At 34.4% G+C, this 8,819-nt stretch overlaps 1 non-coding gene across 1 annotated transcript; it reads left to right on the top strand.

Moving 5' to 3' along the window:
* The first annotated feature begins 1,428 nt into the window (after positions 1–1,428).
* On the top strand, positions 1,429–1,501 carry TRNAQ-UUG (transfer RNA glutamine (anticodon UUG)). The gene has a single exon. It is a non-coding gene; the product is annotated as a tRNA-Gln (tRNA).
* The last annotated feature ends 7,318 nt before the right edge of the window (positions 1,502–8,819 follow it).

Raw genomic sequence — 8,819 nt, 5'->3', positions numbered from 1 at the left:
ACATCAACTATTTATTGATTTTCAAAAGGCGCACGACTCGGTTAGCAGAGAAGCATTATAGAAAGTTCTTACAGAACTTGTAATACCGAGAAAGCTAATTAGATTAATTAAGTTATGTTTAAATGAATTCCAAAGTAAAGTCCGGGTAGGAAAATTTTTGTCCACGAAATTTCACGTCGAAAATGGCCTGAAGCAAGGAGATGCGTTGTCGCCATTATTATTTAACTTTGTTCTGGAATACGCTATAAGGAAAATCAAAGATAGCAACCAGGGCCTAGAGTTGAACGGTATTCACCAGGTTATGGCATATGCTGATGATGTAAATTTAATAGGGGAAGATAGAAGAACAATAGAAAGAAATGCAGAGATCTTATTAAACGCTTGCAGGGACATGGATTTAGAAGTAAATGCAGAGAAAACTAAATACATGGAAGTGCGTCGGGACCGGAATACAGCAAATTATGGAGGCGCTAAAATATTAAATAATATTTTTCATAAAGTGGATAGTTTCAAATATCTAGGATCAATATTAACAGAGGAAAATCATATTCACGAAGAAATTAAATGTCGACTAAAATCAGGGAATTCGTGTTAATATTCGGTTCAAAATCTCTTGTCGTCGCGAATTCTGTCGAGAAATTTGAAGCTTAAACCATATAAAACGATAGTCATGCCTGTTGTTCTGTATGGCAGCGAAACATGGTCACTTACTCTGAGGGAAGAACATAGACTGAAAGGATTGAGAACAAGATCCTGAGACGAATATTCGGACCAAAGAGGAACGGAAATGGGGAATGGCGGAAACTTCATAACTAGGAACTACATAATTTATATGGTTCACCCAACAATGTTAGGGTCGTCAAGTCTAGAGGCTTAGGTGGGCGGGTCATGTAGCTAGAATGGAGGAAAGTAGAAACGCTTTCAAAGTCTTGACTGGAAGACCAAACGGAAAACGACCGTTAGGAAGACCTAGGCGCAGATGGGAGGACAATATTAAGATGGATCTCGCAGAGGTTGGAATACAAAGTAGAAACTGGATGCAGTTAGCTAAGGATAGAAGTCAGTGGAGAGCTCTTGTGAACGCGGCATTGAACCTCCGGATTCCATAGGTCATAGAGTTAGTTATAAGTGAACAAGTTTGTAAACAGAACGCTGCAGCCTAGCTGTTGCGCACCTAATCCTACATTTCCCCACTCCCTTCTCCGCGACAATGATGTTTTGCAGTGTTGCAATCTGCAGGGAGCGAAATGGTCTGAGGATTTTCTACGACATTTGAGTGTAAATGCTGTATATTGACTGTTTTAAATTGTTAATGCATTTTAATATTTTCTCTTTGAATATTAAAAGAATATTAAAAGAGGTTGCTTACCTACTAAAAAAAGTAAGATTCGGACTTTAAAAATTCCCAATTATGACACAGCTACAAGGGGCCGTGGTGGCTCAGTGGTAGAGCGTTCGCCTTTGGTGCGTGGGGTCCCTGGTTCGATCCCAGTTCGCGCCAAGTGGGCTTTGTGGTGGACAAACACCGTGTGCGTGGGTTTTCTCGGGGTTCTCCTGTTTACTCTCACTTTCTTCATTCCACCATTTCACTCATTCCTCATCACACCGTCCCCCTTAGCCTCGATGCATAATCGTGGGATGTTAAACTGAATATTTCACTCCATTTTATTATTACAGAGCTATGGTTAGAAGGAAACGTCTTTATATAAGCCTATACAGAATGATGATTATGATGACGTGTTCTGCCTGAAGGGAGGTCTTTGACCTGCAGCAGCTCCCTGTGAAAGGTTAACCCATGGTGGTTTGCTATTGCCTTCCATGAGATGAAAATGACGTCCTAACGACGAGGTCTACAGTTTAAAGTGAGATCCGAACCACTCGTATCCCCATCGAACCTGGGATGCCTTGATTACAAGACGACGAGCTTACACATTTATCCACCGTGAACACCCTGCTTTATAGAATAATAAACTTAAATTTATATTTTTACTGAATTGATTAGTGATGCGCACGACACAAATTTTGAAGTTATCTCGTATCGAAACTATTTTGTAGAAGTGATATCTCGTCTCGAAAAATGTATGTTTCTATTGCAAGAATTTTGTATCGTCTCGAATCTTTTCGTAAAAATTATGTCTCGTCTCGTCTCGATCGTATACCTAGGGTGATGATTAAATCAAATATTTTAATTGTAACTGTGCCAAATATTTTGATAAGCACTTCTGGAAAAGGAACTAGCTGAAATAAAAGAAATCGTTGAACAAAGTTTTCTCTACTAATTATCATTGTTATAGTTTTTTTCTTTTTTTGCACAAGTATCTTCAGCCTTGGAAGGAGAATAATTATTCATTCTTACTGAGAAGGATGGGGCCGCAAAATGTTAAATATTATAACACTTGAGACATAGTTTGTACTAACAATAGACTGAAAGCAGCTTATTTGTTGTCTTATATTGACAAAAATACTTTTGTCAACTCGTCTCATTGAAGTAAGACAGAAATATTTCCCTTTCAGAAAGATGCGCCCCCGTTCTGTATTCGCCCCTGGTTCAGTATCGTAATGTTCTAGTAGGCTCGGCTGTCAGGTCAGTCTTTAATGTGGCATCTAGAAAATTAAGTCATTCGCCTTTTGGTTTCTCTTCGTTATAAAGCTTAATAACGAACATACGTGAATATACTACCGTAGAATACGAAGAGCTACCACCGCAACGCATTTTCAAAAGCGGGATTAAATGAAATGGACCACTGATATGAGAATTACGAGTCGGTACTCTAACGCTACATGGTAATATTTATTTTAGCAGGTGATATTTGTTGTAACATAAGTTTGCTGAGTTAGTATCACTGGAACTTTCAAAGCCAGACCAGTGGATGGAAGAGTATTGGGGAGGATGGCGGAATACGAAGTGCTCCGTAGCGATCTGCGCATCTTGGTTTGAAACTTGTCGAGTTATAGTTATTAGTAGTGTTATTTCCTGATTCGTAAAGTTTGTTGTTTTCCGAGTACGATTAGTATCGAAAGTGCGAGGAATGTTGCCAAGCAGAATGAATGTCTTGAATGTATGACCTTTGGTGTAATATATTTATTTATTTCAGTATTTGCTTGAATTTCTTTGTTTATTTAAGTACATTATGTTCGTTCAGTGTTGTGTTCTCTTCGTGACTGGATTGTAGACCAGTTTGAATGGAGTAGTGTTTGTGTGTGTCTGTTACTCGCGATAAGAAATACATTGCTTTGTTTTCTTTTTGTCCTGTGTTACTCAGGAGTTGTGTAGGCCGTATGCTGTTAGTGAAACGACGTGTTACTTGTTTTCAGCCTTCCCTTTGTTAGGTTTAGATTTATTTCGTTTGAGGCTCATTCATTGTCTCTTCCCATTACTTTGCAATATATTTTTCAAATATCATCATTTGAACAAGAAAATATGTTATTAATTTGTTGAATAAAATTTATGTGTATAGAAGTAATAAAATAAATGTGTTATCATATTTCAGTGACACGACTTTTTTTTTTAATTTGTAACAAAAATATAATACACTCGTTCTAAAATAATAATCTGCTTTATAGTCGGCTTTTTGTCTTTCCTCCCGTTTCTGATTCCTAATTGTATTTCTGTTTCTGAGGTGCGGGTATAGATCAGTCTTACTCACGACTAGCAGTGCTACTTGCGTTCCATTGGGGGATGAAGGTTACATAGGTTAGTTTAACACGATCAGAAAATCATAGCCGAAATCTGAGTATAAGATGGGTATCAACTTCTACTGCTTCAATTAATATTCGCCAAATACACAAATCCAAACTGAACAGGGCTTCAAAGAAATTTATACTCCAACTTGTTATGGCTTAGAAGTAAGGAGCATTGCAAAAGGTGATATTATAAAAGACAAAATCTATGTTTTCAAATTTTCAAAATCGTCAGAAATCTAAACTTAAAAAATATTTAAAAAGATTTTTTTGGCATACTCCTTCATCAGTTATATTTTTTTCTCTCTATCAGATCAGTTTCACTCTTAATGAACATTCTAATAGAATCTTGTAACTATATTTCAAATGCTATTTATTTTTTTCAAATTTGCATAGTTTATGGTACAATATGTTCTAATATGTTTGCACCTTTATAGGAAAACTGAAACTATGCCTTCATTATAAGATACGCTCATTATAATATTATATACGTTGATTGTAAAAAGCTTTTTGAAGCCAGCCAACCTAAATGAGGTTTTCCTGGGTTTTTCTCATTCACACCAGGCAAATGCCGGGGTGGAACTTAACTTATAGCCCCAGGCCACTCCCTTTCCTCGAATAGTGTGCTCACCGAGGGAAGTCATCCCTCAACAGTGATGGGCTAAATGGCCATTGAAGCCGAAAGCCCAGATATCTAAATCGTCAATCCTAAATCAAAACGTTAAACATAATCCTTGAGTAAATTCAATAAATGTACTGTTTGTTATTTAGCGTACTAATATACTTGACTGAAATATTAAAATAAAGTCTAATTTTGGTCAATATTTCACATTTCTTTCAAATTATTGAGGCAAATTGAAGAAATTGTGTTAAATACATTTTTACATTCTGTTCAAGAAAAAAGGTTAGTAATTTTACGCAAAAAGATTAGTAATTTTAATTACACAAACTGAATTTTCATTGAAATGCATAATTTCTTTCTTATCTCTTGTACAATGATAACATTGTCTAATCAAATTTTGCAATTAGTTAAGTATAATAGTGACGTAGTGAAATTGCTTATGAACAACACTAATTAAGTTGTACTTTTTCCCAGAATATAATTCGTTTCTGTCATAAAAACGTTACGCGCTATAACCTTTTAATTACTATTTTCCTATTCAAGAGTGTGGATTTAGGTTAAATTATCTGTTCTTGTCCACTTGCCACATTTTCTTGAGAAATATTTAACTAGCGTTTTGACTTCAATTTATACTACCAAGATCTATCGTACCTCATCAAGGAATATTATTCATAAATTTCGTAAAATTATCTATCCAAAAGATATTTTGTCGTCATCAGTGTTTCAATTATAACAGTGTTTTCCTTTCCTTCGTAGGAGCAGAGAAATTTCAAGTAGTTGGTAGATTTTGACATCATGAACCAATTTTTCCTTTGCTTCAGTTTCTGAATTTATAAACCATACAATCGTTCTAGTATCTTGTAGTAAACGTCTCCATTTCACATTTAGGAATATAATATCAATAACAATAATTGGAGGTAAACAATATGTATTATAAATTTATTTATAAACAAAATGTAGATCACTATTTTAAAGAACTTGCATTACTAATCGTTTACAACGACTTTCGAAGTCATGTGTTTCATTTAATTTAGTCTGTTAGATAATGTTCATTAGAATATACTTTAGTAACGTTAAGAATGGCAATAAATCCTTTTTGAGTTAAAATCTCTTTCCGATAATTAAAAGAAATTAATGCATTAAATTGGTCTCGTGACAGCTCCGTAATTTCATACGGATGAGAGACAACATAAGAATGTTCCTTTTATAGTAACTTGTGTTGATAAACAGAAGAAAGGCAAGCTGTTTTTGGACTATAATTTGATGTGCTGAAAAACTAATGTATGCGGAGAATGCCAACGTATATAATGTAATCGCATAACCAAAACCAGAAAAGCCAAAATGGTCATCTAAATAGTTTCCATACGAAATAAAAATATGCATTTTATTTCAAAGCCAAGTTGACCAGTATGCAATTACTTAAGCAAACTAAAAACTTCTCACAAAAGAATAAGTAATGACATGAGATTATCTATTGAAATATTTAAGTTAAATCATCAATCACATTCAAACTGTTAATGAATAAGATTTTCTACGAAAATTAAGATTAATTTAACTGAAACTAAGAAAATAAAGCTTTGTATCTCATGTGGCAATCTTAACAAATAGAAACATGAATAATAAATATAAAGAATTTTCACATTTAAAAAAATACGATAGAAAACACAATGTTTTACAATATTTTCGAAAACATCAATTAGGAGAAGCGTTGCCTTGGTGAAAGTGCTTTGATGCGTATCGTGAACTTCACTGTGGCTATGTGGTCAGCCTGCGTGACATTGTTGGTGGATACGAGGTTTCGATACCCGGTGTGGACTCCTTTATTTCTGAGCCCGGTAAGCTGTATGTTGTAATCATAATATAACGATTGTGCAAAAAACACCACTAAAGGTCAATCCATCTTTCCCTCTTCTGCATTGGAGGAGTAAGGGCTTGCATTAAGTTCATGTGGACACCATCTCATTAGTATCTTATCTCATTTATTTCCTTTACAACAGTAGATCAATATAAAAGTCATTCATTCACCATTACGGGGAATCAAAGGCAGAATACTCCCTTTTTTACCCCACACAAAACATTTTATTATATAAATACAATTACTATTGCCTATTCATCTATCATTTTGTCCAGCAGCAATCATGTTATATCGATTTGTACACAATATCCTTGTCTTAATTGTAGTACAGGTTTTTATATATCAGTATTAGTCCTCCTGTGGTACAATGAAAAAAAATTATGCTGAAAATAGTATGAGGTCAATTTATCTCCAGATTGAAAATGGTCCGTGTTATTAGAAACAGACGCCGTTTATTACAATATCTTATATTACTGGAAATTGTATTGCATAACATGCATTCATAATGAAATATTGACAAGCAAACGAGTTTTGCCATAGCAACATTGAAATAGCTCGATTCAGAACATATACTTCAAAATCCGTACGTCTATTAAGACACAGTAATTTATGCGGATTCTAATCGTCTTACATCATTTCTAGTCTAACTTTAATATCGGCATTGGTTACACAACCAAAGAATAAATACACAAACAAATTGATCGATTGATTTGTTGTGTTTTACGGGAACTTTAGCGTCGAGGCTATTTGTCCCCGTCACGCTTAACCGGATTGCTCATAAACTCGGGCTACCCTAAATAAAATTTAAAAACGAAGGAAAAATAAAAGAAAAGCTTTACAAAAATAGATTAAAAAACCAAAAAAAAGAACTAAATAGGAATAACAAATATATAATAATGAAAATAAAGACTAATACTAATAAGAATAGAGAAAATATATATCAATAACAATAATTGTAACAATAAATAGTAGTAATAAAAAATATAGAACAAGAAAAATAAATACTAATAATTGTAGCAACAATGAAAATACTTAGCAATAATAATATCCAAAGAAACAAAAGATTAGAATTCGCCGTTGAAAGCGAATCTTTCCACAGGTAACTATTGTCCTCTCAATATCAGTAAGTTCGTCTTCCTTCATATCAGATTTCAAAGAAGCTAGTTTACAAAGAGTGTGCATTTTTCTCATTTCGGGAAAAGAGCTGTATCATTGAGCTGCAGTATATACTGTCTAAATTTTACGCCGGTCATATAAGATAAGTGACGATAAACTGGAATTCGCCGAAGACTACAACTAAAACAAACACGTGGAAATTTGGGGGTTACCTAGTGCATGTAACTGTGGCCTGAGTTTCTATATTTAGTCTCATACAAGATCAGTTGCGTCACCACTAATAAAAAAAAACATGGGGTTTCGGCGAGTTAGTTCGTCGATGAGATTGGGTTCAGAATTTCTGGACTTTGATCGGGAAAAAGATCTGTTTGGGAGGAAATGTCAGATTTACCACAGATTTACAAGAAATAGTTGCAACAATAGCAAAGAACAAAAAAAGTGAGGAAGGGTTGCTTTCCTTTAAGCAAGGCTTAGCATGGGAAGCAATTTTCTCAACAATTATTAGCTTTTGGATACGTTTGTCACGTTGAAATTCTAGACAGTCTCAAGACCATGCACTATTTTAGCTCTTGCAGGTCACACAAAAGGGCTTAGTTAGTCACAGTAGAGGTCTCCACAGCATGACTATAATTGCCACAATTCGCATAATTAGTAGCACTTGTAATACATGACTAGCTGGTTTGACCAAAGTGTTTACATTTGAAACAGCGCAGGGACTGGGTATATAGGAATGGACCTTAAGAGCCTGGCTTACTAAAAATATTTTATAGGTGGCGACTAGAGGAACGAACTCAACTGCATTATCATGTTCTTTTGGTTTCCTGTGAACTACTTTTTAAATAATAGTCGTATTTAGTTTGTAATAAACAAAATAGTTTTAACATACAGTTATTAAAACTGCAAGTAAATAATAATGTTATTTAAAAAAATAGTTCACAGGAAATCAAACCAACGTGATACGTAACCAAATGCAGTTGAGATCGTTCCTCTAGTCGCTATCTTAACCTTGATTTTTGGGGTGTTGTTTTTCTAGCAACACTGTGGATAACGCCTTGGAAAGCCTTCAAGTTCATATTCTCTATTGTAGAATAACATTATCTATGATTGTGATAAGTTACATATCATCATCTCCTTTCACTTATGAATAAACAAGCAAAACAAAAATGGTAAATATTGTATTATTTTTACTAAGTCAGGATCTTAAGTGTATAATAATCAGCCTTCAACTAGTCCGGTTAAACTAAAAGTTAGAATTAGTGACTCTAACTTTTGATGCGAGCTTCTTCTACAACATATTGGTTAGCGAGATGTGGTTTAATCTCTTCAATAGTGGTGTATAGGAGATCTCAATATGATCTCACACAGCCACAGACGTTCAGTAGATTATATGGTTCTACCAGTACTTCACTGGCCCAATGTTAGTCAATTTTTGTATCTTCGCTGTTTGCGTATCTTTGACCGTTTCCACTAATAAAGAGGCATTCCATAATTTCTTAATATCTTTAAACTGTCTGGCGTTGTAAGTAATTACTTTATTAATGAAGA

The sequence above is a fragment of the Thermobia domestica genome, chromosome 16, assembly GCF_964235325.1.
Source record: "Thermobia domestica chromosome 16, izTheDome1.hap1.1, whole genome shotgun sequence".
Taxonomy (NCBI): Eukaryota; Metazoa; Arthropoda; class Insecta; order Zygentoma; family Lepismatidae; genus Thermobia; species Thermobia domestica.
This window is presented reverse-complemented; position numbering and strand designations above follow the sequence as displayed.